The sequence below is a fragment of the Schistocerca piceifrons genome, unplaced genomic scaffold (genome assembly GCF_021461385.2).
Source record: "Schistocerca piceifrons isolate TAMUIC-IGC-003096 unplaced genomic scaffold, iqSchPice1.1 HiC_scaffold_442, whole genome shotgun sequence".
NCBI classification, from domain to species: Eukaryota; Metazoa; Arthropoda; class Insecta; order Orthoptera; family Acrididae; genus Schistocerca; species Schistocerca piceifrons.
This window is the reverse complement of record NW_025728670.1, coordinates 149030-173208: the sequence shown is the minus strand read 5'-3', so window position 1 is coordinate 173208 and position 24179 is coordinate 149030. Positions and strand designations below refer to the sequence as shown.

Here is a 24179-nt window from a genome sequence, read left to right as displayed (position 1 = left end):
GTAAGTGTAGCATATAAAACAAGAATCGTATGAAGCATTCGTAGACAGGTGCTAAAGTCGTAGTATGGCCGCAGGTGACGGTCGTATGACGGGTCTGTAGCCACAACAGGTTGGCATCAAAGTGAATACCGCTAACTGTAAGCACTCTGCTGTAGCCCCAGTGGCGCAATTGGTTAGCGCACGGTACTTATAAGGCAGTAGCCGTGAGCAATGCCGGGGTTGTGAGTTCGAGCCTCACCTGGGGCATACTTTTATTTCGTAGCAGCTGACTATGGAAGCATCGGGACGCTAGATTTGAGATGCATCACGTACCTGAGAGACCATAAATGTGCGTGCACTGTAGTCAACGACTGCGTGTTCCTCGGTAGTATAGTGGTTAGTATCCCCGCCTGTCACGCGGGAGACCGGGGTTCGATTCCCCGCCGGGGAGGTGCGATTTTTATATCGCGAAGGTTGCACGTGTGGCCCGAAAAAGCATTACCGTTGTGATCAAGGAATGTAATTGCTAAAAAATCGTAAGAAAGTCTGCGTCTTAGGAAGTGTTTCTCGTATTCTGCACACGACGTCGTCGTTTCACAACTCACAGGGTTTGCTGTCGACGCTGAATCAGCGCACCCCAAGATTAATGATCGAGCTCGAAGCACCCAAGAAAAAGAATAATTTTAGCAGAGCGTGGTTTCGATCCACGGACCTCTGGGTTATGGGCCCAGCACGCTTCCACTGCGCCACTCTGCTGTGCCGAGAGAAGCGCGCTCTTCGGTGCGTGACATGGGACACTTGGAAAAGCGTTGTCTGCGTCGCCTACCGTTTAATTAACTGTGTAGCATCTCCCAGCTTGACTTGTCTCGACTTTGCTCGACTGACGCTACGCTGACGCTTGCACGAAGCGATATTTACCGCGATCGTCTCGAGATGCAGCTGCGAGATGCTCAGGATTAACATTGCACTCCACGAAGGTGGAGACATTCGAATGCACTGCCTAGCTACGCGCCCGCAACTAACAAAATGCCGACCCTGCCAGGATTCGAACCTGGAATCTTCTGATGCGTAGTCAGACGCGTTATCCGTTGCGCCACAGGGCCACTGTTCGCGTTTTCTGCTACGAGGCGGGTGCACATCGCAAAGCAACGTGTTCTCCGTGGCTCGGCAATTGCATGTCATCCACTGACAACGGCGGCGCGGCCACTCTGGTCTTCCGCACTCTGCAGGGAGCTGCCACCAAGGAAGGCATCTCTCCTCCTGCTGCTCGGCCACGGAGCGCCTGCACAGCTTAGAGCTTGCCACACATCTGCCGTCGCTGTTGGACAGGTAGCGGAATGCAAGGCGCCCGTTTTTTTGCATTTTTTCGCTGATGACAAGCGGTTGACATGCTTGTAAGTGTAGCATATAAAACAAGAATCGTATGAAGCATTCGTAGACAGGTGCTAAAGTCGTAGTATGGCCGCAGGTGACGGTCGTATGACGGGTCTGTAGCCACAACAGGTTGGCATCAAAGTGAATACCGCTAACTGTAAGCACTCTGCTGTAGCCCCAGTGGCGCAATTGGTTAGCGCACGGTACTTATAAGGCAGTAGCCGTGAGCAATGCCGGGGTTGTGAGTTCGAGCCTCACCTGGGGCATACTTTTATTTCGTAGCAGCTGACTATGGAAGCATCGGGACGCTAGATTTGAGATGCATCACGTACCTGAGAGACCATAAATGTGCGTGCACTGTAGTCAACGACTGCGTGTTCCTCGGTAGTATAGTGGTTAGTATCCCCGCCTGTCACGCGGGAGACCGGGGTTCGATTCCCCGCCGGGGAGGTGCGATTTTTATATCGCGAAGGTTGCACGTGTGGCCCGAAAAAGCATTACCGTTGTGATCAAGGAATGTAATTGCTAAAAAATCGTAAGAAAGTCTGCGTCTTAGGAAGTGTTTCTCGTATTCTGCACACGACGTCGTCGTTTCACAACTCACAGGGTTTGCTGTCGACGCTGAATCAGCGCACCCCAAGATTAATGATCGAGCTCGAAGCACCCAAGAAAAAGAATAATTTTAGCAGAGCGTGGTTTCGATCCACAGACCTCTGGGTTATGGGCCCAGCACGCTTCCACTGCGCCACTCTGCTGTGCCGAGAGAAGCGCGCTCTTCGGTGCGTGACATGGGACACTTGGAAAAGCGTTGTCTGCGTCGCCTACCGTTTAATTAACTGTGTAGCATCTCCCAGCTTGACTTGTCTCGACTTTGCTCGACTGACGCTACGCTGACGCTTGCACGAAGCGATATTTACCGCGATCGTCTCGAGATGCAGCTGCGAGATGCTCAGGATTAACATTGCACTCCACGAAGGTGGAGACATTCGAATGCACTGCCTAGCTACGCGCCCGCAACTAACAAAATGCCGACCCTGCCAGGATTCGAACCTGGAATCTTCTGATGCGTAGTCAGACGCGTTATCCGTTGCGCCACAGGGCCACTGTTCGCGTTTTCTGCTACGAGGCGGGTGCACATCGCAAAGCAACGTGTTCTCCGTGGCTCGGCAATTGCATGTCATCCACTGACAACGGCGGCGCGGCCACTCTGGTCTTCCGCACTCTGCAGGGAGCTGCCACCAAGGAAGGCATCTCTCCTCCTGCTGCTCGGCCACGGAGCGCCTGCACAGCTTAGAGCTTGCCACACATCTGCCGTCGCTGTTGGACAGGTAGCGGAATGCAAGGCGCCCGTTTTTTTGCATTTTTTCGCTGATGACAAGCGGTTGACATGCTTGTAAGTGTAGCATATAAAACAAGAATCGTATGAAGCATTCGTAGACAGGTGCTAAAGTCGTAGTATGGCCGCAGGTGACGGTCGTATGACGGGTCTGTAGCCACAACAGGTTGGCATCAAAGTGAATACCGCTAACTGTAAGCACTCTGCTGTAGCCCCAGTGGCGCAATTGGTTAGCGCACGGTACTTATAAGGCAGTAGCCGTGAGCAATGCCGGGGTTGTGAGTTCGAGCCTCACCTGGGGCATACTTTTATTTCGTAGCAGCTGACTATGGAAGCATCGGGACGCTAGATTTGAGATGCATCACGTACCTGAGAGACCATAAATGTGCGTGCACTGTAGTCAACGACTGCGTGTTCCTCGGTAGTATAGTGGTTAGTATCCCCGCCTGTCACGCGGGAGACCGGGGTTCGATTCCCCGCCGGGGAGGTGCGATTTTTATATCGCGAAGGTTGCACGTGTGGCCCGAAAAAGCATTACCGTTGTGATCAAGGAATGTAATTGCTAAAAAATCGTAAGAAAGTCTGCGTCTTAGGAAGTGTTTCTCGTATTCTGCACACGACGTCGTCGTTTCACAACTCACAGGGTTTGCTGTCGACGCTGAATCAGCGCACCCCAAGATTAATGATCGAGCTCGAAGCACCCAAGAAAAAGAATAATTTTAGCACAGCGTGGTTTCGATCCACGGACCTCTGGGTTATGGGCCCAGCACGCTTCCACTGCGCCACTCTGCTGTGCCGAGAGAAGCGCGCTCTTCGGTGCGTGACATGGGACACTTGGAAAAGCGTTGTCTGCGTCGCCTACCGTTTAATTAACTGTGTAGCATCTCCCAGCTTGACTTGTCTCGACTTTGCTCGACTGACGCTACGCTGACGCTTGCACGAAGCGATATTTACCGCGATCGTCTCGAGATGCAGCTGCGAGATGCTCAGGATTAACATTGCACTCCACGAAGGTGGAGACATTCGAATGCACTGCCTAGCTACGCGCCCGCAACTAACAAAATGCCGACCCTGCCAGGATTCGAACCTGGAATCTTCTGATGCGTAGTCAGACGCGTTATCCGTTGCGCCACAGGGCCACTGTTCGCGTTTTCTGCTACGAGGCGGGTGCACATCGCAAAGCAACGTGTTCTCCGTGGCTCGGCAATTGCATGTCATCCACTGACAACGGCGGCGCGGCCACTCTGGTCTTCCGCACTCTGCAGGGAGCTGCCACCAAGGAAGGCATCTCTCCTCCTGCTGCTCGGCCACGGAGCGCCTGCACAGCTTAGAGCTTGCCACACATCTGCCGTCGCTGTTGGACAGGTAGCGGAATGCAAGGCGCCCGTTTTTTTGCATTTTTTCGCTGATGACAAGCGGTTGACATGCTTGTAAGTGTAGCATATAAAACAAGAATCGTATGAAGCATTCGTAGACAGGTGCTAAAGTCGTAGTATGGCCGCAGGTGACGGTCGTATGACGGGTCTGTAGCCACAACAGGTTGGCATCAAAGTGAATACCGCTAACTGTAAGCACTCTGCTGTAGCCCCAGTGGCGCAATTGGTTAGCGCACGGTACTTATAAGGCAGTAGCCGTGAGCAATGCCGGGGTTGTGAGTTCGAGCCTCACCTGGGGCATACTTTTATTTCGTAGCAGCTGACTATGGAAGCATCGGGACGCTAGATTTGAGATGCATCACGTACCTGAGAGACCATAAATGTGCGTGCACTGTAGTCAACGACTGCGTGTTCCTCGGTAGTATAGTGGTTAGTATCCCCGCCTGTCACGCGGGAGACCGGGGTTCGATTCCCCGCCGGGGAGGTGCGATTTTTATATCGCGAAGGTTGCACGTGTGGCCCGAAAAAGCATTACCGTTGTGATCAAGGAATGTAATTGCTAAAAAATCGTAAGAAAGTCTGCGTCTTAGGAAGTGTTTCTCGTATTCTGCACACGACGTCGTCGTTTCACAACTCACAGGGTTTGCTGTCGACGCTGAATCAGCGCACCCCAAGATTAATGATCGAGCTCGAAGCACCCAAGAAAAAGAATAATTTTAGCAGAGCGTGGTTTCGATCCACAGACCTCTGGGTTATGGGCCCAGCACGCTTCCACTGCGCCACTCTGCTGTGCCGAGAGAAGCGCGCTCTTCGGTGCGTGACATGGGACACTTGGAAAAGCGTTGTCTGCGTCGCCTACCGTTTAATTAACTGTGTAGCATCTCCCAGCTTGACTTGTCTCGACTTTGCTCGACTGACGCTACGCTGACGCTTGCACGAAGCGATATTTACCGCGATCGTCTCGAGATGCAGCTGCGAGATGCTCAGGATTAACATTGCACTCCACGAAGGTGGAGACATTCGAATGCACTGCCTAGCTACGCGCCCGCAACTAACAAAATGCCGACCCTGCCAGGATTCGAACCTGGAATCTTCTGATGCGTAGTCAGACGCGTTATCCGTTGCGCCACAGGGCCACTGTTCGCGTTTTCTGCTACGAGGCGGGTGCACATCGCAAAGCAACGTGTTCTCCGTGGCTCGGCAATTGCATGTCATCCACTGACAACGGCGGCGCGGCCACTCTGGTCTTCCGCACTCTGCAGGGAGCTGCCACCAAGGAAGGCATCTCTCCTCCTGCTGCTCGGCCACGGAGCGCCTGCACAGCTTAGAGCTTGCCACACATCTGCCGTCGCTGTTGGACAGGTAGCGGAATGCAAGGCGCCCGTTTTTTTGCATTTTTTCGCTGATGACAAGCGGTTGACATGCTTGTAAGTGTAGCATATAAAACAAGAATCGTATGAAGCATTCGTAGACAGGTGCTAAAGTCGTAGTATGGCCGCAGGTGACGGTCGTATGACGGGTCTGTAGCCACAACAGGTTGGCATCAAAGTGAATACCGCTAACTGTAAGCACTCTGCTGTAGCCCCAGTGGCGCAATTGGTTAGCGCACGGTACTTATAAGGCAGTAGCCGTGAGCAATGCCGGGGTTGTGAGTTCGAGCCTCACCTGGGGCATACTTTTATTTCGTAGCAGCTGACTATGGAAGCATCGGGACGCTAGATTTGAGATGCATCACGTACCTGAGAGACCATAAATGTGCGTGCACTGTAGTCAACGACTGCGTGTTCCTCGGTAGTATAGTGGTTAGTATCCCCGCCTGTCACGCGGGAGACCGGGGTTCGATTCCCCGCCGGGGAGGTGCGATTTTTATATCGCGAAGGTTGCACGTGTGGCCCGAAAAAGCATTACCGTTGTGATCAAGGAATGTAATTGCTAAAAAATCGTAAGAAAGTCTGCGTCTTAGGAAGTGTTTCTCGTATTCTGCACACGACGTCGTCGTTTCACAACTCACAGGGTTTGCTGTCGACGCTGAATCAGCGCACCGCAAGATTAATGATCGAGCTCGAAGCACCCAAGAAAAAGAATAATTTTAGCAGAGCGTGGTTTCGATCCACGGACCTCTGGGTTATGGGCCCAGCACGCTTCCACTGCGCCACTCTGCTGTGCCGAGAGAAGCGCGCTCTTCGGTGCGTGACATGGGACACTTGGAAAAGCGTTGTCTGCGTCGCCTACCGTTTAATTAACTGTGTAGCATCTCCCAGCTTGACTTGTCTCGACTTTGCTCGACTGACGCTACGCTGACGCTTGCACGAAGCGATATTTACCGCGATCGTCTCGAGATGCAGCTGCGAGATGCTCAGGATTAACATTGCACTCCACGAAGGTGGAGACATTCGAATGCACTGCCTAGCTACGCGCCCGCAACTAACAAAATGCCGACCCTGCCAGGATTCGAACCTGGAATCTTCTGATGCGTAGTCAGACGCGTTATCCGTTGCGCCACAGGGCCACTGTTCGCGTTTTCTGCTACGAGGCGGGTGCACATCGCAAAGCAACGTGTTCTCCGTGGCTCGGCAATTGCATGTCATCCACTGACAACGGCGGCGCGGCCACTCTGGTCTTCCGCACTCTGCAGGGAGCTGCCACCAAGGAAGGCATCTCTCCTCCTGCTGCTCGGCCACGGAGCGCCTGCACAGCTTAGAGCTTGCCACACATCTGCCGTCGCTGTTGGACAGGTAGCGGAATGCAAGGCGCCCGTTTTTTTGCATTTTTTCGCTGATGACAAGCGGTTGACATGCTTGTAAGTGTAGCATATAAAACAAGAATCGTATGAAGCATTCGTAGACAGGTGCTAAAGTCGTAGTATGGCCGCAGGTGACGGTCGTATGACGGGTCTGTAGCCACAACAGGTTGGCATCAAAGTGAATACCGCTAACTGTAAGCACTCTGCTGTAGCCCCAGTGGCGCAATTGGTTAGCGCACGGTACTTATAAGGCAGTAGCCGTGAGCAATGCCGGGGTTGTGAGTTCGAGCCTCACCTGGGGCATACTTTTATTTCGTAGCAGCTGACTATGGAAGCATCGGGACGCTAGATTTGAGATGCATCACGTACCTGAGAGACCATAAATGTGCGTGCACTGTAGTCAACGACTGCGTGTTCCTCGGTAGTATAGTGGTTAGTATCCCCGCCTGTCACGCGGGAGACCGGGGTTCGATTCCCCGCCGGGGAGGTGCGATTTTTATATCGCGAAGGTTGCACGTGTGGCCCGAAAAAGCATTACCGTTGTGATCAAGGAATGTAATTGCTAAAAAATCGTAAGAAAGTCTGCGTCTTAGGAAGTGTTTCTCGTATTCTGCACACGACGTCGTCGTTTCACAACTCACAGGGTTTGCTGTCGACGCTGAATCAGCGCACCCCAAGATTAATGATCGAGCTCGAAGCACCCAAGAAAAAGAATAATTTTAGCAGAGCGTGGTTTCGATCCACGGACCTCTGGGTTATGGGCCCAGCACGCTTCCACTGCGCCACTCTGCTGTGCCGAGAGAAGCGCGCTCTTCGGTGCGTGACATGGGACACTTGGAAAAGCGTTGTCTGCGTCGCCTACCGTTTAATTAACTGTGTAGCATCTCCCAGCTTGACTTGTCTCGACTTTGCTCGACTGACGCTACGCTGACGCTTGCACGAAGCGATATTTACCGCGATCGTCTCGAGATGCAGCTGCGAGATGCTCAGGATTAACATTGCACTCCACGAAGGTGGAGACATTCGAATGCACTGCCTAGCTACGCGCCCGCAACTAACAAAATGCCGACCCTGCCAGGATTCGAACCTGGAATCTTCTGATGCGTAGTCAGACGCGTTATCCGTTGCGCCACAGGGCCACTGTTCGCGTTTTCTGCTACGAGGCGGGTGCACATCGCAAAGCAACGTGTTCTCCGTGGCTCGGCAATTGCATGTCATCCACTGACAACGGCGGCGCGGCCACTCTGGTCTTCCGCACTCTGCAGGGAGCTGCCACCAAGGAAGGCATCTCTCCTCCTGCTGCTCGGCCACGGAGCGCCTGCACAGCTTAGAGCTTGCCACACATCTGCCGTCGCTGTTGGACAGGTAGCGGAATGCAAGGCGCCCGTTTTTTTGCATTTTTTCGCTGATGACAAGCGGTTGACATGCTTGTAAGTGTAGCATATAAAACAAGAATCGTATGAAGCATTCGTAGACAGGTGCTAAAGTCGTAGTATGGCCGCAGGTGACGGTCGTATGACGGGTCTGTAGCCACAACAGGTTGGCATCAAAGTGAATACCGCTAACTGTAAGCACTCTGCTGTAGCCCCAGTGGCGCAATTGGTTAGCGCACGGTACTTATAAGGCAGTAGCCGTGAGCAATGCCGGGGTTGTGAGTTCGAGCCTCACCTGGGGCATACTTTTATTTCGTAGCAGCTGACTATGGAAGCATCGGGACGCTAGATTTGAGATGCATCACGTACCTGAGAGACCATAAATGTGCGTGCACTGTAGTCAACGACTGCGTGTTCCTCGGTAGTATAGTGGTTAGTATCCCCGCCTGTCACGCGGGAGACCGGGATCCGATTCCCCGCCGGGGAGGTGCGATTTTTATATCGCGAAGGTTGCACGTGTGGCCCGAAAAAGCATTACCGTTGTGATCAAGGAATGTAATTGCTAAAAAATCGTAAGAAAGTCTGCGTCTTAGGAAGTGTTTCTCGTATTCTGCACACGACGTCGTCGTTTCACAACTCACAGGGTTTGCTGTCGACGCTGAATCAGCGCACCCCAAGATTAATGATCGAGCTCGAAGCACCCAAGAAAAAGAATAATTTTAGCAGAGCGTGGTTTCGATCCACAGACCTCTGGGTTATGGGCCCAGCACGCTTCCACTGCGCCACTCTGCTGTGCCGAGAGAAGCGCGCTCTTCGGTGCGTGACATGGGACACTTGGAAAAGCGTTGTCTGCGTCGCCTACCGTTTAATTAACTGTGTAGCATCTCCCAGCTTGACTTGTCTCGACTTTGCTCGACTGACGCTACGCTGACGCTTGCACGAAGCGATATTTACCGCGATCGTCTCGAGATGCAGCTGCGAGATGCTCAGGATTAACATTGCACTCCACGAAGGTGGAGACATTCGAATGCACTGCCTAGCTACGCGCCCGCAACTAACAAAATGCCGACCCTGCCAGGATTCGAACCTGGAATCTTCTGATGCGTAGTCAGACGCGTTATCCGTTGCGCCACAGGGCCACTGTTCGCGTTTTCTGCTACGAGGCGGGTGCACATCGCAAAGCAACGTGTTCTCCGTGGCTCGGCAATTGCATGTCATCCACTGACAACGGCGGCGCGGCCACTCTGGTCTTCCGCACTCTGCAGGGAGCTGCCACCAAGGAAGGCATCTCTCCTCCTGCTGCTCGGCCACGGAGCGCCTGCACAGCTTAGAGCTTGCCACACATCTGCCGTCGCTGTTGGACAGGTAGCGGAATGCAAGGCGCCCGTTTTTTTGCATTTTTTCGCTGATGACAAGCGGTTGACATGCTTGTAAGTGTAGCATATAAAACAAGAATCGTATGAAGCATTCGTAGACAGGTGCTAAAGTCGTAGTATGGCCGCAGGTGACGGTCGTATGACGGGTCTGTAGCCACAACAGGTTGGCATCAAAGTGAATACCGCTAACTGTAAGCACTCTGCTGTAGCCCCAGTGGCGCAATTGGTTAGCGCACGGTACTTATAAGGCAGTAGCCGTGAGCAATGCCGGGGTTGTGAGTTCGAGCCTCACCTGGGGCATACTTTTATTTCGTAGCAGCTGACTATGGAAGCATCGGGACGCTAGATTTGAGATGCATCACGTACCTGAGAGACCATAAATGTGCGTGCACTGTAGTCAACGACTGCGTGTTCCTCGGTAGTATAGTGGTTAGTATCCCCGCCTGTCACGCGGGAGACCGGGGTTCGATTCCCCGCCGGGGAGGTGCGATTTTTATATCGCGAAGGTTGCACGTGTGGCCCGAAAAAGCATTACCGTTGTGATCAAGGAATGTAATTGCTAAAAAATCGTAAGAAAGTCTGCGTCTTAGGAAGTGTTTCTCGTATTCTGCACACGACGTCGTCGTTTCACAACTCACAGGGTTTGCTGTCGACGCTGAATCAGCGCACCCCAAGATTAATGATCGAGCTCGAAGCACCCAAGAAAAAGAATAATTTTAGCAGAGCGTGGTTTCGATCCACGGACCTCTGGGTTATGGGCCCAGCACGCTTCCACTGCGCCACTCTGCTGTGCCGAGAGAAGCGCGCTCTTCGGTGCGTGACATGGGACACTTGGAAAAGCGTTGTCTGCGTCGCCTACCGTTTAATTAACTGTGTAGCATCTCCCAGCTTGACTTGTCTCGACTTTGCTCGACTGACGCTACGCTGACGCTTGCACGAAGCGATATTTACCGCGATCGTCTCGAGATGCAGCTGCGAGATGCTCAGGATTAACATTGCACTCCACGAAGGTGGAGACATTCGAATGCACTGCCTAGCTACGCGCCCGCAACTAACAAAATGCCGACCCTGCCAGGATTCGAACCTGGAATCTTCTGATGCGTAGTCAGACGCGTTATCCGTTGCGCCACAGGGCCACTGTTCGCGTTTTCTGCTACGAGGCGGGTGCACATCGCAAAGCAACGTGTTCTCCGTGGCTCGGCAATTGCATGTCATCCACTGACAACGGCGGCGCGGCCACTCTGGTCTTCCGCACTCTGCAGGGAGCTGCCACCAAGGAAGGCATCTCTCCTCCTGCTGCTCGGCCACGGAGCGCCTGCACAGCTTAGAGCTTGCCACACATCTGCCGTCGCTGTTGGACAGGTAGCGGAATGCAAGGCGCCCGTTTTTTTGCATTTTTTCGCTGATGACAAGCGGTTGACATGCTTGTAAGTGTAGCATATAAAACAAGAATCGTATGAAGCATTCGTAGACAGGTGCTAAAGTCGTAGTATGGCCGCAGGTGACGGTCGTATGACGGGTCTGTAGCCACAACAGGTTGGCATCAAAGTGAATACCGCTAACTGTAAGCACTCTGCTGTAGCCCCAGTGGCGCAATTGGTTAGCGCACGGTACTTATAAGGCAGTAGCCGTGAGCAATGCCGGGGTTGTGAGTTCGAGCCTCACCTGGGGCATACTTTTATTTCGTAGCAGCTGACTATGGAAGCATCGGGACGCTAGATTTGAGATGCATCACGTACCTGAGAGACCATAAATGTGCGTGCACTGTAGTCAACGACTGCGTGTTCCTCGGTAGTATAGTGGTTAGTATCCCCGCCTGTCACGCGGGAGACCGGGGTTCGATTCCCCGCCGGGGAGGTGCGATTTTTATATCGCGAAGGTTGCACGTGTGGCCCGAAAAAGCATTACCGTTGTGATCAAGGAATGTAATTGCTAAAAAATCGTAAGAAAGTCTGCGTCTTAGGAAGTGTTTCTCGTATTCTGCACACGACGTCGTCGTTTCACAACTCACAGGGTTTGCTGTCGACGCTGAATCAGCGCACCGCAAGATTAATGATCGAGCTCGAAGCACCCAAGAAAAAGAATAATTTTAGCAGAGCGTGGTTTCGATCCACGGACCTCTGGGTTATGGGCCCAGCACGCTTCCACTGCGCCACTCTGCTGTGCCGAGAGAAGCGCGCTCTTCGGTGCGTGACATGGGACACTTGGAAAAGCGTTGTCTGCGTCGCCTACCGTTTAATTAACTGTGTAGCATCTCCCAGCTTGACTTGTCTCGACTTTGCTCGACTGACGCTACGCTGACGCTTGCACGAAGCGATATTTACCGCGATCGTCTCGAGATGCAGCTGCGAGATGCTCAGGATTAACATTGCACTCCACGAAGGTGGAGACATTCGAATGCACTGCCTAGCTACGCGCCCGCAACTAACAAAATGCCGACCCTGCCAGGATTCGAACCTGGAATCTTCTGATGCGTAGTCAGACGCGTTATCCGTTGCGCCACAGGGCCACTGTTCGCGTTTTCTGCTACGAGGCGGGTGCACATCGCAAAGCAACGTGTTCTCCGTGGCTCGGCAATTGCATGTCATCCACTGACAACGGCGGCGCGGCCACTCTGGTCTTCCGCACTCTGCAGGGAGCTGCCACCAAGGAAGGCATCTCTCCTCCTGCTGCTCGGCCACGGAGCGCCTGCACAGCTTAGAGCTTGCCACACATCTGCCGTCGCTGTTGGACAGGTAGCGGAATGCAAGGCGCCCGTTTTTTTGCATTTTTTCGCTGATGACAAGCGGTTGACATGCTTGTAAGTGTAGCATATAAAACAAGAATCGTATGAAGCATTCGTAGACAGGTGCTAAAGTCGTAGTATGGCCGCAGGTGACGGTCGTATGACGGGTCTGTAGCCACAACAGGTTGGCATCAAAGTGAATACCGCTAACTGTAAGCACTCTGCTGTAGCCCCAGTGGCGCAATTGGTTAGCGCACGGTACTTATAAGGCAGTAGCCGTGAGCAATGCCGGGGTTGTGAGTTCGAGCCTCACCTGGGGCATACTTTTATTTCGTAGCAGCTGACTATGGAAGCATCGGGACGCTAGATTTGAGATGCATCACGTACCTGAGAGACCATAAATGTGCGTGCACTGTAGTCAACGACTGCGTGTTCCTCGGTAGTATAGTGGTTAGTATCCCCGCCTGTCACGCGGGAGACCGGGGTTCGATTCCCCGCCGGGGAGGTGCGATTTTTATATCGCGAAGGTTGCACGTGTGGCCCGAAAAAGCATTACCGTTGTGATCAAGGAATGTAATTGCTAAAAAATCGTAAGAAAGTCTGCGTCTTAGGAAGTGTTTCTCGTATTCTGCACACGACGTCGTCGTTTCACAACTCACAGGGTTTGCTGTCGACGCTGAATCAGCGCACCCCAAGATTAATGATCGAGCTCGAAGCACCCAAGAAAAAGAATAATTTTAGCAGAGCGTGGTTTCGATCCACAGACCTCTGGGTTATGGGCCCAGCACGCTTCCACTGCGCCACTCTGCTGTGCCGAGAGAAGCGCGCTCTTCGGTGCGTGACATGGGACACTTGGAAAAGCGTTGTCTGCGTCGCCTACCGTTTAATTAACTGTGTAGCATCTCCCAGCTTGACTTGTCTCGACTTTGCTCGACTGACGCTACGCTGACGCTTGCACGAAGCGATATTTACCGCGATCGTCTCGAGATGCAGCTGCGAGATGCTCAGGATTAACATTGCACTCCACGAAGGTGGAGACATTCGAATGCACTGCCTAGCTACGCGCCCGCAACTAACAAAATGCCGACCCTGCCAGGATTCGAACCTGGAATCTTCTGATGCGTAGTCAGACGCGTTATCCGTTGCGCCACAGGGCCACTGTTCGCGTTTTCTGCTACGAGGCGGGTGCACATCGCAAAGCAACGTGTTCTCCGTGGCTCGGCAATTGCATGTCATCCACTGACAACGGCGGCGCGGCCACTCTGGTCTTCCGCACTCTGCAGGGAGCTGCCACCAAGGAAGGCATCTCTCCTCCTGCTGCTCGGCCACGGAGCGCCTGCACAGCTTAGAGCTTGCCACACATCTGCCGTCGCTGTTGGACAGGTAGCGGAATGCAAGGCGCCCGTTTTTTTGCATTTTTTCGCTGATGACAAGCGGTTGACATGCTTGTAAGTGTAGCATATAAAACAAGAATCGTATGAAGCATTCGTAGACAGGTGCTAAAGTCGTAGTATGGCCGCAGGTGACGGTCGTATGACGGGTCTGTAGCCACAACAGGTTGGCATCAAAGTGAATACCGCTAACTGTAAGCACTCTGCTGTAGCCCCAGTGGCGCAATTGGTTAGCGCACGGTACTTATAAGGCAGTAGCCGTGAGCAATGCCGGGGTTGTGAGTTCGAGCCTCACCTGGGGCATACTTTTATTTCGTAGCAGCTGACTATGGAAGCATCGGGACGCTAGATTTGAGATGCATCACGTACCTGAGAGACCATAAATGTGCGTGCACTGTAGTCAACGACTGCGTGTTCCTCGGTAGTATAGTGGTTAGTATCCCCGCCTGTCACGCGGGAGACCGGGGTTCGATTCCCCGCCGGGGAGGTGCGATTTTTATATCGCGAAGGTTGCACGTGTGGCCCGAAAAAGCATTACCGTTGTGATCAAGGAATGTAATTGCTAAAAAATCGTAAGAAAGTCTGCGTCTTAGGAAGTGTTTCTCGTATTCTGCACACGACGTCGTCGTTTCACAACTCACAGGGTTTGCTGTCGACGCTGAATCAGCGCACCCCAAGATTAATGATCGAGCTCGAAGCACCCAAGAAAAAGAATAATTTTAGCAGAGCGTGGTTTCGATCCACGGACCTCTGGGTTATGGGCCCAGCACGCTTCCACTGCGCCACTCTGCTGTGCCGAGAGAAGCGCGCTCTTCGGTGCGTGACATGGGACACTTGGAAAAGCGTTGTCTGCGTCGCCTACCGTTTAATTAACTGTGTAGCATCTCCCAGCTTGACTTGTCTCGACTTTGCTCGACTGACGCTACGCTGACGCTTGCACGAAGCGATATTTACCGCGATCGTCTCGAGATGCAGCTGCGAGATGCTCAGGATTAACATTGCACTCCACGAAGGTGGAGACATTCGAATGCACTGCCTAGCTACGCGCCCGCAACTAACAAAATGCCGACCCTGCCAGGATTCGAACCTGGAATCTTCTGATGCGTAGTCAGACGCGTTATCCGTTGCGCCACAGGGCCACTGTTCGCGTTTTCTGCTACGAGGCGGGTGCACATCGCAAAGCAACGTGTTCTCCGTGGCTCGGCAATTGCATGTCATCCACTGACAACGGCGGCGCGGCCACTCTGGTCTTCCGCACTCTGCAGGGAGCTGCCACCAAGGAAGGCATCTCTCCTCCTGCTGCTCGGCCACGGAGCGCCTGCACAGCTTAGAGCTTGCCACACATCTGCCGTCGCTGTTGGACAGGTAGCGGAATGCAAGGCGCCCGTTTTTTTGCATTTTTTCGCTGATGACAAGCGGTTGACATGCTTGTAAGTGTAGCATATAAAACAAGAATCGTATGAAGCATTCGTAGACAGGTGCTAAAGTCGTAGTATGGCCGCAGGTGACGGTCGTATGACGGGTCTGTAGCCACAACAGGTTGGCATCAAAGTGAATACCGCTAACTGTAAGCACTCTGCTGTAGCCCCAGTGGCGCAATTGGTTAGCGCACGGTACTTATAAGGCAGTAGCCGTGAGCAATGCCGGGGTTGTGAGTTCGAGCCTCACCTGGGGCATACTTTTATTTCGTAGCAGCTGACTATGGAAGCATCGGGACGCTAGATTTGAGATGCATCACGTACCTGAGAGACCATAAATGTGCGTGCACTGTAGTCAACGACTGCGTGTTCCTCGGTAGTATAGTGGTTAGTATCCCCGCCTGTCACGCGGGAGACCGGGGTTCGATTCCCCGCCGGGGAGGTGCGATTTTTATATCGCGAAGGTTGCACGTGTGGCCCGAAAAAGCATTACCGTTGTGATCAAGGAATGTAATTGCTAAAAAATCGTAAGAAAGTCTGCGTCTTAGGAAGTGTTTCTCGTATTCTGCACACGACGTCGTCGTTTCACAACTCACAGGGTTTGCTGTCGACGCTGAATCAGCGCACCGCAAGATTAATGATCGAGCTCGAAGCACCCAAGAAAAAGAATAATTTTAGCAGAGCGTGGTTTCGATCCACGGACCTCTGGGTTATGGGCCCAGCACGCTTCCACTGCGCCACTCTGCTGTGCCGAGAGAAGCGCGCTCTTCGGTGCGTGACATGGGACACTTGGAAAAGCGTTGTCTGCGTCGCCTACCGTTTAATTAACTGTGTAGCATCTCCCAGCTTGACTTGTCTCGACTTTGCTCGACTGACGCTACGCTGACGCTTGCACGAAGCGATATTTACCGCGATCGTCTCGAGATGCAGCTGCGAGATGCTCAGGATTAACATTGCACTCCACGAAGGTGGAGACATTCGAATGCACTGCCTAGCTACGCGCCCGCAACTAACAAAATGCCGACCCTGCCAGGATTCGAACCTGGAATCTTCTGATGCGTAGTCAGACGCGTTATCCGTTGCGCCACAGGGCCACTGTTCGCGTTTTCTGCTACGAGGCGGGTGCACATCGCAAAGCAACGTGTTCTCCGTGGCTCGGCAATTGCATGTCATCCACTGACAACGGCGGCGCGGCCACTCTGGTCTTCCGCACTCTGCAGGGAGCTGCCACCAAGGAAGGCATCTCTCCTCCTGCTGCTCGGCCACGGAGCGCCTGCACAGCTTAGAGCTTGCCACACATCTGCCGTCGCTGTTGGACAGGTAGCGGAATGCAAGGCGCCCGTTTTTTTGCATTTTTTCGCTGATGACAAGCGGTTGACATGCTTGTAAGTGTAGCATATAAAACAAGAATCGTATGAAGCATTCGTAGACAGGTGCTAAAGTCGTAGTATGGCCGCAGGTGACGGTCGTATGACGGGTCTGTAGCCACAACAGGTTGGCATCAAAGTGAATACCGCTAACTGTAAGCACTCTGCTGTAGCCCCAGTGGCGCAATTGGTTAGCGCACGGTACTTATAAGGCAGTAGCCGTGAGCAATGCCGGGGTTGTGAGTTCGAGCCTCACCTGGGGCATACTTTTATTTCGTAGCAGCTGACTATGGAAGCATCGGGACGCTAGATTTGAGATGCATCACGTACCTGAGAGACCATAAATGTGCGTGCACTGTAGTCAACGACTGCGTGTTCCTCGGTAGTATAGTGGTTAGTATCCCCGCCTGTCACGCGGGAGACCGGGGTTCGATTCCCCGCCGGGGAGGTGCGATTTTTATATCGCGAAGGTTGCACGTGTGGCCCGAAAAAGCATTACCGTTGTGATCAAGGAATGTAATTGCTAAAAAATCGTAAGAAAGTCTGCGTCTTAGGAAGTGTTTCTCGTATTCTGCACACGACGTCGTCGTTTCACAACTCACAGGGTTTGCTGTCGACGCTGAATCAGCGCACCCCAAGATTAATGATCGAGCTCGAAGCACCCAAGAAAAAGAATAATTTTAGCAGAGCGTGGTTTCGATCCACGGACCTCTGGGTTATGGGCCCAGCACGCTTCCACTGCGCCACTCTGCTGTGCCGAGAGAAGCGCGCTCTTCGGTGCGTGACATGGGACACTTGGAAAAGCGTTGTCTGCGTCGCCTACCGTTTAATTAACTGTGTAGCATCTCCCAGCTTGACTTGTCTCGACTTTGCTCGACTGACGCTACGCTGACGCTTGCACGAAGCGATATTTACCGCGATCGTCTCGAGATGCAGCTGCGAGATGCTCAGGATTAACATTGCACTCCACGAAGGTGGAGACATTCGAATGCACTGCCTAGCTACGCGCCCGCAACTAACAAAATGCCGACCCTGCCAGGATTCGAACCTGGAATCTTCTGATGCGTAGTCAGACGCGTTATCCGTTGCGCCACAGGGCCACTGTTCGCGTTTTCTGCTACGAGGCGGGTGCACATCGCAAAGCAACGTGTTCTCCGTGGCTCGGCAATTGCATGTCATCCACTGACAACGGCGGCGCGGCCACTCTGGTCTTCCGCACTCTGCAGGGAGCTGCCACCAAGGAAGGCATCTCTCCTCCTGCTGCTCGGCCACGGAGCGCCTGCACAGCTTAGAGCTTGCCACACATCTGGCGTCGCTGTTGGACAGGTAGCGGAATGCAAGGCGCCCGTTTTTTTGCATTTTTTCGCTGATGACAAGCGGTTGACATGCTTGTAAGTGTAGCATATAAAACAAGAATCGTATGAAGCATTCGTAGACAGGTGCTAAAGTCGTAGTATGGCCGCAGGTGACGGTCGTATGACGGGTCTGTAGCCACAACAGGTTGGCATCAAAGTGAATACCGCTAACTGTAAGCACTCTGCTGTAGCCCCAGTGGCGCAATTGGTTAGCGCACGGTACTTATAAGGCAGTAGCCGTGAGCAATGCCGGGGTTGTGAGTTCGAGCCTCACCTGGGGCATACTTTTATTTCGTAGCAGCTGACTATGGAAGCATCGGGACGCTAGATTTGAGATGCATCACGTACCTGAGAGACCATAAATGTGCGTGCACTGTAGTCAACGACTGCGTGTTCCTCGGTAGTATAGTGGTTAGTATCCCCGCCTGTCACGCGGGAGACCGGGGTTCGATTCCCCGCCGGGGAGGTGCGATTTTTATATCGCGAAGGTTGCACGTGTGGCCCGAAAAAGCATTACCGTTGTGATCAAGGAATGTAATTGCTAAAAAATCGTAAGAAAGTCTGCGTCTTAGGAAGTGTTTCTCGTATTCTGCACACGACGTCGTCGTTTCACAACTCACAGGGTTTGCTGTCGACGCTGAATCAGCGCACCCCAAGATTAATGATCGAGCTCGAAGCACCCAAGAAAAAGAATAATTTTAGCAGAGCGTGGTTTCGATCCACAGACCTCTGGGTTATGGGCCCAGCACGCTTCCACTGCGCCACTCTGCTGTGCCGAGAGAAGCGCGCTCTTCGGTGCGTGACATGGGACACTTGGAAAAGCGTTGTCTGCGTCGCCTACCGTTTAATTAACTGTGTAGCATCTCCCAGCTTGACTTGTCTCGACTTTGCTCGACTGACGCTACGCTGACGCTTGCACGAAGCGATATTTACCGCGATCGTCTCGAGATGCAGCTGCGAGATGCTCAGGATTAACATTGCACTCCACGAAGGTGGAGACATTCGAATGCACTGCCTAGCTACGCGCCCGCAACTAACAAAATGCCGACCCTGCCAGGATTCGAACCTGGAATCTTCTGATGCGTAGTCAGACGCGTTATCCGTTGCGCCACAGGGCCACTGTTCGCGTTTTCTGCTACGAGGCGGGTGCACATCGCAAAGCAACGTGTTCTCCGTGGCTCGGCAATTGCATGTCATCCACTGACAACGGCGGCGCGGCCACTCTGGTCTTCCGCACTCTGCAGGGAGCTGCCACCAAGGAAGGCATCTCTCCTCCTGCTGCTCGGCCACGGAGCGCCTGCACAGCTTAGAGCTTGCCACACATCTGCCGTCGCTGTTGGACAGGTAGCGGAATGCAAGGCGCCCGTTTTTTTGCATTTTTTCGCTGATGACAAGCGGTTGACATGCTTGTAAGTGTAGCATATAAAACAAGAATCGTATGAAGCATTCGTAGACAGGTGCTAAAGTCGTAGTATGGCCGCAGGTGACGGTCGTATGACGGGTCTGTAGCCACAACAGGTTGGCATCAAAGTGAATACCGCTAACTGTAAGCACTCTGCTGTAGCCCCAGTGGCGCAATTGGTTAGCGCACGGTACTTATAAGGCAGTAGCCGTGAGCAATGCCGGGGTTGTGAGTTCGAGCCTCACCTGGGGCATACTTTTATTTCGTAGCAGCTGACTATGGAAGCATCGGGACGCTAGATTTGAGATGCATCACGTACCTGAGAGACCATAAATGTGCGTGCACTGTAGTCAACGACTGCGTGTTCCTCGGTAGTATAGTGGTTAGTATCCCCGCCTGTCACGCGGGAGACCGGGGTTCGATTCCCCGCCGGGGAGGTGCGATTTTTATATCGCGAAGGTTGCACGTGTGGCCCGAAAAAGCATTACCGTTGTGATCAAGGAATGTAATTGCTAAAAAATCGTAAGAAAGTCTGCGTCTTAGGAAGTGTTTCTCGTATTCTGCACACGACGTCGTCGTTTCACAACTCACAGGGTTTGCTGTCGACGCTGAATCAGCGCACCCCAAGATTAATGATCGAGCTCGAAGCACCCAAGAAAAAGAATAATTTTAGCAGAGCGTGGTTTCGATCCACGGACCTCTGGGTTATGGGCCCAGCACGCTTCCACTGCGCCACTCTGCTGTGCCGAGAGAAGCGCGCTCTTCGGTGCGTGACATGGGACACTTGGAAAAGCGTTGTCTGCGTCGCCTACCGTTTAATTAACTGTGTAGCATCTCCCAGCTTGACTTGTCTCGACTTTGCTCGACTGACGCTACGCTGACGCTTGCACGAAGCGATATTTACCGCGATCGTCTCGAGATGCAGCTGCGAGATGCTCAGGATTAACATTGCACTCCACGAAGGTGGAGACATTCGAATGCACTGCCTAGCTACGCGCCCGCAACTAACAAAATGCCGACCCTGCCAGGATTCGAACCTGGAATCTTCTGATGCGTAGTCAGACGCGTTATCCGTTGCGCCACAGGGCCACTGTTCGCGTTTTCTGCTACGAGGCGGGTGCACATCGCAAAGCAACGTGTTCTCCGTGGCTCGGCAATTGCATGTCATCCACTGACAACGGCGGCGCGGCCACTCTGGTCTTCCGCACTCTGCAGGGAGCTGCCACCAAGGAAGGCATCTCTCCTCCTGCTGCTCGGCCACGGAGCGCCTGCACAGCTTAGAGCTTGCCACACATCTGCCGTCGCTGTTGGACAGGTAGCGGAATGCAAGGCGCCCGTTTTTTTGCATTTTTTCGCTGATGACAAGCGGTTGACATGCTTGTAAGTGTAGCATATAAAACAAGAATCGTATGAAGCATTCGTAGACAGGTGCTAAAGTCGTAGTATGGCCGCAGGTGACGGTCGTATGACGGGTCTGTAGCCACAACAGGTTGGCATCAAAGTGAATACCGCTAACTGTAAGCACTCTGCTGTAGCCCCAGTGGCGCAATTGGTTAGCGCACGGTACTTATAAGGCAGTAGCCGTGAGCAATGCCGGGGTTGTGAGTTCGAGCCTCACCTGGGGCATACTTTTATTTCGTAGCAGCTGACTATGGAAGCATCGGGACGCTAGATTTGAGATGCATCACGTACCTGAGAGACCATAAATGTGCGTGCACTGTAGTCAACGACTGCGTGTTCCTCGGTAGTATAGTGGTTAGTATCCCCGCCTGTCACGCGGGAGACCGGGGTTCGATTCCCCGCCGGGGAGGTGCGATTTTTATATCGCGAAGGTTGCACGTGTGGCCCGAAAAAGCATTACCGTTGTGATCAAGGAATGTAATTGCTAAAAAATCGTAAGAAAGTCTGCGTCTTAGGAAGTGTTTCTCGTATTCTGCACACGACGTCGTCGTTTCACAACTCACAGGGTTTGCTGTCGACGCTGAATCAGCGCACCCCAAGATTAATGATCGAGCTCGAAGCACCCAAGAAAAAGAATAATTTTAGCAGAGCGTGGTTTCGATCCACAGACCTCTGGGTTATGGGCCCAGCACGCTTCCACTGCGCCACTCTGCTGTGCCGAGAGAAGCGCGCTCTTCGGTGCGTGACATGGGACACTTGGAAAAGCGTTGTCTGCGTCGCCTACCGTTTAATTAACTGTGTAGCATCTCCCAGCTTGACTTGTCTCGACTTTGCTCGACTGACGCTACGCTGACGCTTGCACGAAGCGATATTTACCGCGATCGTCTCGAGATGCAGCTGCGAGATGCTCAGGATTAACATTGCACTCCACGAAGGTGGAGACATTCGAATGCACTGCCTAGCTACGCGCCCGCAACTAACAAAATGCCGACCCTGCCAGGATTCGAACCTGGAATCTTCTGATGCGTAGTCAGACGCGTTATCCGTTGCGCCACAGGGCCACTGTTCGCGTTTTCTGCTACGAGGCGGGTGCACATCGCAAAGCAACGTGTTCTCCGTGGCTCGGCAATTGCATGTCATCCACTGACAACGGCGGCGCGGCCACTCTGGTCTTCCGCACTCTGCAGGGAGCTGCCACCAAGGAAGGCATCTCTCCTCCTGCTGCTCGGCCACGGAGCGCCTGCACAGCTTAGAGCTTGCCACACATCTGCCGTCGCTGTTGGACAGGTAGCGGAATGCAAGGCGCCCGTTTTTTTGCATTTTTTCGCTGATGACAAGCGGTTGACATGCTTGTAAGTGTAGCATATAAAACAAGAATCGTATGAAGCATTCGTAGACAGGTGCTAAAGTCGTAGTATGGCCGCAGGTGACGGTCGTATGACGGGTCTGTAGCCACAACAGGTTGGCATCAAAGTGAATACCGCTAACTGTAAGCACTCTGCTGTAGCCCCAGTGGCGCAATTGGTTAGCGCACGGTACTTATAAGGCAGTAGCCGTGAGCAATGCCGGGGTTGTGAGTTCGAGCCTCACCTGGGGCATACTTTTATTTCGTAGCAGCTGACTATGGAAGCATCGGGACGCTAGATTTGAGATGCATCACGTACCTGAGAGACCATAAATGTGCGTGCACTGTAGTCAACGACTGCGTGTTCCTCGGTAGTATAGTGGTTAGTATCCCCGCCTGTCACGCGGGAGACCGGGGTTCGATTCCCCGCCGGGGAGGTGCGATTTTTATATCGCGAAGGTTGCACGTGTGGCCCGAAAAAGCATTACCGTTGTGATCAAGGAATGTAATTGCTAAAAAATCGTAAGAAAGTCTGCGTCTTAGGAAGTGTTTCTCGTATTCTGCACACGACGTCGTCGTTTCACAACTCACAGGGTTTGCTGTCGACGCTGAATCAGCGCACCCCAAGATTAATGATCGAGCTCGAAGCACCCAAGAAAAAGAATAATTTTAGCAGAGCGTGGTTTCGATCCACGGACCTCTGGGTTATGGGCCCAGCACGCTTCCACTGCGCCACTCTGCTGTGCCGAGAGAAGCGCGCTCTTCGGTGCGTGACATGGGACACTTGGAAAAGCGTTGTCTGCGTCGCCTACCGTTTAATTAACTGTGTAGCATCTCCCAGCTTGACTTGTCTCGACTTTGCTCGACTGACGCTACGCTGACGCTTGCACGAAGCGATATTTACCGCGATCGTCTCGAGATGCAGCTGCCAGATGCTCAGGATTAACATTGCACTCCACGAAGGTGGAGACATTCGAATGCACTGCCTAGCTACGCGCCCGCAACTAACAAAATGCCGACCCTGCCAGGATTCGAACCTGGAATCTTCTGATGCGTAGTCAGACGCGTTATCCGTTGCGCCACAGGGCCACTGTTCGCGTTTTCTGCTACGAGGCGGGTGCACATCGCAAAGCAACGTGTTCTCCGTGGCTCGGCAATTGCATGTCATCCACTGACAACGGCGGCGCGGCCACTCTGGTCTTCCGCACTCTGCAGGGAGCTGCCACCAAGGAAGGCACCTCTCCTCCTGCTGCTCGGCCACGGAGCGCCTGCACAGCTTAGAGCTTGCCACACATCTGCCGTCGCTGTTGGACAGGTAGCGGAATGCAAGGCGCCCGTTTTTTTGCATTTTTTCGCTGATGACAAGCGGTTGACATGCTTGTAAGTGTAGCATATAAAACAAGAATCGTATGAAGCATTCGTAGACAGGTGCTAAAGTCGTAGTATGGCCGCAGGTGACGGTCGTATGACGGGTCTGTAGCCACAACAGGTTGGCATCAAAGTGAATACCGCTAACTGTAAGCACTCTGCTGTAGCCCCAGTGGCGCAATTGGTTAGCGCACGGTACTTATAAGGCAGTAGCCGTGAGCAATGCCGGGGTTGTGAGTTCGAGCCTCACCTGGGGCATACTTTTATTTCGTAGCAGCTGACTATGGAAGCATCGGGACGCTAGATTTGAGATGCATCACGTACCTGAGAGACCATAAATGTGCATGCACTGTAGTCAACGACTGCGTGTTCCTCGGTAGTATAGTGGTTAGTATCCCCGCCTGTCACGCGGGAGACCGGGGTTCGATTCCCCGCCGGGGAGGTGCGGTTTTTATATCGCGAAGGTTGCACGTGTGGCCCGAAAAAGCATTACCGTTGTGATCAAGGAATGTAATTGCTAAAAAATCGTAAGAAAGTCTGCGTCTTAGGAAGTGTTTCTCGTATTCTGCACACGACGTCGTCGTTTCACAACTCACAGGGTTTGCTGTCGACGCTGAATCAGCGCACCCCAAGATTAATGATCGAGCTCGAAGCACCCAAGAAAAAGAATAATTTTAGCAGAGCGTGGTTTCGATCCACAGACCTCTGGGTTATGGGCCCAGCACGCTTCCACTGCGCCACTCTGCTGTGCCGAGAGAAGCGCGCTCTTCGGTGCGTGACATGGGACACTTGGAAAAGCGTTGTCTGCGTCGCCTACCGTTTAATTAACTGTGTAGCATCTCCCAGCTTG

The 24179-nt window shown here is 53.0% G+C and overlaps 52 non-coding genes across 52 annotated transcripts; 35 read left to right on the top strand and 17 right to left on the bottom strand.

The window, feature by feature from the left end:
- The first annotated feature begins 154 nt into the window (after positions 1–154).
- Positions 155–246, top strand: Trnai-uau. The gene is given in 2 exon segments: positions 155–192; positions 211–246. It is a non-coding gene; the product is annotated as a tRNA-Ile (tRNA).
- A 112-nt stretch (positions 247–358) lies between these two features.
- On the top strand, positions 359–430 carry Trnad-guc. Its single transcript has one exon. It is a non-coding gene; the product is annotated as a tRNA-Asp (tRNA).
- Positions 431–1009: 579 nt separating this feature from the next.
- Positions 1010–1082, bottom strand: Trnar-acg. The gene has a single exon. It is a non-coding gene; the product is annotated as a tRNA-Arg (tRNA).
- A 445-nt stretch (positions 1083–1527) lies between these two features.
- On the top strand, positions 1528–1619 carry Trnai-uau. The gene is given in 2 exon segments: positions 1528–1565; positions 1584–1619. It is a non-coding gene; the product is annotated as a tRNA-Ile (tRNA).
- A 112-nt stretch (positions 1620–1731) lies between these two features.
- Positions 1732–1803, top strand: Trnad-guc. Its single transcript has one exon. It is a non-coding gene; the product is annotated as a tRNA-Asp (tRNA).
- A 579-nt stretch (positions 1804–2382) lies between these two features.
- On the bottom strand, positions 2383–2455 carry Trnar-acg. The gene has a single exon. It is a non-coding gene; the product is annotated as a tRNA-Arg (tRNA).
- Positions 2456–2900: 445 nt separating this feature from the next.
- Trnai-uau lies at positions 2901–2992 on the top strand. The gene is given in 2 exon segments: positions 2901–2938; positions 2957–2992. It is a non-coding gene; the product is annotated as a tRNA-Ile (tRNA).
- A 112-nt stretch (positions 2993–3104) lies between these two features.
- Trnad-guc lies at positions 3105–3176 on the top strand. The gene has a single exon. It is a non-coding gene; the product is annotated as a tRNA-Asp (tRNA).
- A 579-nt stretch (positions 3177–3755) lies between these two features.
- On the bottom strand, positions 3756–3828 carry Trnar-acg. The gene has a single exon. It is a non-coding gene; the product is annotated as a tRNA-Arg (tRNA).
- A 445-nt stretch (positions 3829–4273) lies between these two features.
- Positions 4274–4365, top strand: Trnai-uau. The gene is given in 2 exon segments: positions 4274–4311; positions 4330–4365. It is a non-coding gene; the product is annotated as a tRNA-Ile (tRNA).
- Positions 4366–4477: 112 nt separating this feature from the next.
- Trnad-guc lies at positions 4478–4549 on the top strand. Its single transcript has one exon. It is a non-coding gene; the product is annotated as a tRNA-Asp (tRNA).
- Positions 4550–5128: 579 nt separating this feature from the next.
- On the bottom strand, positions 5129–5201 carry Trnar-acg. The gene has a single exon. It is a non-coding gene; the product is annotated as a tRNA-Arg (tRNA).
- Positions 5202–5646: 445 nt separating this feature from the next.
- On the top strand, positions 5647–5738 carry Trnai-uau. Its single transcript is given in 2 exon segments — positions 5647–5684; positions 5703–5738. It is a non-coding gene; the product is annotated as a tRNA-Ile (tRNA).
- A 112-nt stretch (positions 5739–5850) lies between these two features.
- Positions 5851–5922, top strand: Trnad-guc. The gene has a single exon. It is a non-coding gene; the product is annotated as a tRNA-Asp (tRNA).
- A 579-nt stretch (positions 5923–6501) lies between these two features.
- Positions 6502–6574, bottom strand: Trnar-acg. Its single transcript has one exon. It is a non-coding gene; the product is annotated as a tRNA-Arg (tRNA).
- Positions 6575–7019: 445 nt separating this feature from the next.
- On the top strand, positions 7020–7111 carry Trnai-uau. The gene is given in 2 exon segments: positions 7020–7057; positions 7076–7111. It is a non-coding gene; the product is annotated as a tRNA-Ile (tRNA).
- Positions 7112–7223: 112 nt separating this feature from the next.
- On the top strand, positions 7224–7295 carry Trnad-guc. The gene has a single exon. It is a non-coding gene; the product is annotated as a tRNA-Asp (tRNA).
- Positions 7296–7874: 579 nt separating this feature from the next.
- Positions 7875–7947, bottom strand: Trnar-acg. Its single transcript has one exon. It is a non-coding gene; the product is annotated as a tRNA-Arg (tRNA).
- Positions 7948–8392: 445 nt separating this feature from the next.
- Positions 8393–8484, top strand: Trnai-uau. Its single transcript is given in 2 exon segments — positions 8393–8430; positions 8449–8484. It is a non-coding gene; the product is annotated as a tRNA-Ile (tRNA).
- Positions 8485–9247: 763 nt separating this feature from the next.
- Positions 9248–9320, bottom strand: Trnar-acg. Its single transcript has one exon. It is a non-coding gene; the product is annotated as a tRNA-Arg (tRNA).
- A 445-nt stretch (positions 9321–9765) lies between these two features.
- Trnai-uau lies at positions 9766–9857 on the top strand. Its single transcript is given in 2 exon segments — positions 9766–9803; positions 9822–9857. It is a non-coding gene; the product is annotated as a tRNA-Ile (tRNA).
- Positions 9858–9969: 112 nt separating this feature from the next.
- Positions 9970–10041, top strand: Trnad-guc. The gene has a single exon. It is a non-coding gene; the product is annotated as a tRNA-Asp (tRNA).
- A 579-nt stretch (positions 10042–10620) lies between these two features.
- Trnar-acg lies at positions 10621–10693 on the bottom strand. The gene has a single exon. It is a non-coding gene; the product is annotated as a tRNA-Arg (tRNA).
- Positions 10694–11138: 445 nt separating this feature from the next.
- Positions 11139–11230, top strand: Trnai-uau. The gene is given in 2 exon segments: positions 11139–11176; positions 11195–11230. It is a non-coding gene; the product is annotated as a tRNA-Ile (tRNA).
- A 112-nt stretch (positions 11231–11342) lies between these two features.
- On the top strand, positions 11343–11414 carry Trnad-guc. The gene has a single exon. It is a non-coding gene; the product is annotated as a tRNA-Asp (tRNA).
- Positions 11415–11993: 579 nt separating this feature from the next.
- Trnar-acg lies at positions 11994–12066 on the bottom strand. The gene has a single exon. It is a non-coding gene; the product is annotated as a tRNA-Arg (tRNA).
- A 445-nt stretch (positions 12067–12511) lies between these two features.
- Positions 12512–12603, top strand: Trnai-uau. Its single transcript is given in 2 exon segments — positions 12512–12549; positions 12568–12603. It is a non-coding gene; the product is annotated as a tRNA-Ile (tRNA).
- A 112-nt stretch (positions 12604–12715) lies between these two features.
- Trnad-guc lies at positions 12716–12787 on the top strand. The gene has a single exon. It is a non-coding gene; the product is annotated as a tRNA-Asp (tRNA).
- A 579-nt stretch (positions 12788–13366) lies between these two features.
- On the bottom strand, positions 13367–13439 carry Trnar-acg. The gene has a single exon. It is a non-coding gene; the product is annotated as a tRNA-Arg (tRNA).
- A 445-nt stretch (positions 13440–13884) lies between these two features.
- On the top strand, positions 13885–13976 carry Trnai-uau. Its single transcript is given in 2 exon segments — positions 13885–13922; positions 13941–13976. It is a non-coding gene; the product is annotated as a tRNA-Ile (tRNA).
- Positions 13977–14088: 112 nt separating this feature from the next.
- Trnad-guc lies at positions 14089–14160 on the top strand. The gene has a single exon. It is a non-coding gene; the product is annotated as a tRNA-Asp (tRNA).
- A 579-nt stretch (positions 14161–14739) lies between these two features.
- Trnar-acg lies at positions 14740–14812 on the bottom strand. The gene has a single exon. It is a non-coding gene; the product is annotated as a tRNA-Arg (tRNA).
- A 445-nt stretch (positions 14813–15257) lies between these two features.
- Positions 15258–15349, top strand: Trnai-uau. The gene is given in 2 exon segments: positions 15258–15295; positions 15314–15349. It is a non-coding gene; the product is annotated as a tRNA-Ile (tRNA).
- Positions 15350–15461: 112 nt separating this feature from the next.
- On the top strand, positions 15462–15533 carry Trnad-guc. The gene has a single exon. It is a non-coding gene; the product is annotated as a tRNA-Asp (tRNA).
- Positions 15534–16112: 579 nt separating this feature from the next.
- Positions 16113–16185, bottom strand: Trnar-acg. The gene has a single exon. It is a non-coding gene; the product is annotated as a tRNA-Arg (tRNA).
- A 445-nt stretch (positions 16186–16630) lies between these two features.
- Trnai-uau lies at positions 16631–16722 on the top strand. The gene is given in 2 exon segments: positions 16631–16668; positions 16687–16722. It is a non-coding gene; the product is annotated as a tRNA-Ile (tRNA).
- A 112-nt stretch (positions 16723–16834) lies between these two features.
- On the top strand, positions 16835–16906 carry Trnad-guc. The gene has a single exon. It is a non-coding gene; the product is annotated as a tRNA-Asp (tRNA).
- Positions 16907–17485: 579 nt separating this feature from the next.
- Positions 17486–17558, bottom strand: Trnar-acg. Its single transcript has one exon. It is a non-coding gene; the product is annotated as a tRNA-Arg (tRNA).
- Positions 17559–18003: 445 nt separating this feature from the next.
- Trnai-uau lies at positions 18004–18095 on the top strand. The gene is given in 2 exon segments: positions 18004–18041; positions 18060–18095. It is a non-coding gene; the product is annotated as a tRNA-Ile (tRNA).
- Positions 18096–18207: 112 nt separating this feature from the next.
- Trnad-guc lies at positions 18208–18279 on the top strand. The gene has a single exon. It is a non-coding gene; the product is annotated as a tRNA-Asp (tRNA).
- Positions 18280–18858: 579 nt separating this feature from the next.
- Trnar-acg lies at positions 18859–18931 on the bottom strand. Its single transcript has one exon. It is a non-coding gene; the product is annotated as a tRNA-Arg (tRNA).
- A 445-nt stretch (positions 18932–19376) lies between these two features.
- Positions 19377–19468, top strand: Trnai-uau. The gene is given in 2 exon segments: positions 19377–19414; positions 19433–19468. It is a non-coding gene; the product is annotated as a tRNA-Ile (tRNA).
- A 112-nt stretch (positions 19469–19580) lies between these two features.
- Trnad-guc lies at positions 19581–19652 on the top strand. The gene has a single exon. It is a non-coding gene; the product is annotated as a tRNA-Asp (tRNA).
- A 579-nt stretch (positions 19653–20231) lies between these two features.
- Trnar-acg lies at positions 20232–20304 on the bottom strand. The gene has a single exon. It is a non-coding gene; the product is annotated as a tRNA-Arg (tRNA).
- A 445-nt stretch (positions 20305–20749) lies between these two features.
- On the top strand, positions 20750–20841 carry Trnai-uau. The gene is given in 2 exon segments: positions 20750–20787; positions 20806–20841. It is a non-coding gene; the product is annotated as a tRNA-Ile (tRNA).
- A 112-nt stretch (positions 20842–20953) lies between these two features.
- On the top strand, positions 20954–21025 carry Trnad-guc. Its single transcript has one exon. It is a non-coding gene; the product is annotated as a tRNA-Asp (tRNA).
- Positions 21026–21604: 579 nt separating this feature from the next.
- On the bottom strand, positions 21605–21677 carry Trnar-acg. The gene has a single exon. It is a non-coding gene; the product is annotated as a tRNA-Arg (tRNA).
- A 445-nt stretch (positions 21678–22122) lies between these two features.
- Positions 22123–22214, top strand: Trnai-uau. Its single transcript is given in 2 exon segments — positions 22123–22160; positions 22179–22214. It is a non-coding gene; the product is annotated as a tRNA-Ile (tRNA).
- Positions 22215–22326: 112 nt separating this feature from the next.
- On the top strand, positions 22327–22398 carry Trnad-guc. The gene has a single exon. It is a non-coding gene; the product is annotated as a tRNA-Asp (tRNA).
- A 579-nt stretch (positions 22399–22977) lies between these two features.
- Positions 22978–23050, bottom strand: Trnar-acg. The gene has a single exon. It is a non-coding gene; the product is annotated as a tRNA-Arg (tRNA).
- A 445-nt stretch (positions 23051–23495) lies between these two features.
- On the top strand, positions 23496–23587 carry Trnai-uau. The gene is given in 2 exon segments: positions 23496–23533; positions 23552–23587. It is a non-coding gene; the product is annotated as a tRNA-Ile (tRNA).
- Positions 23588–23699: 112 nt separating this feature from the next.
- Trnad-guc lies at positions 23700–23771 on the top strand. Its single transcript has one exon. It is a non-coding gene; the product is annotated as a tRNA-Asp (tRNA).
- Positions 23772–24179: the final 408 nt, after the last annotated feature.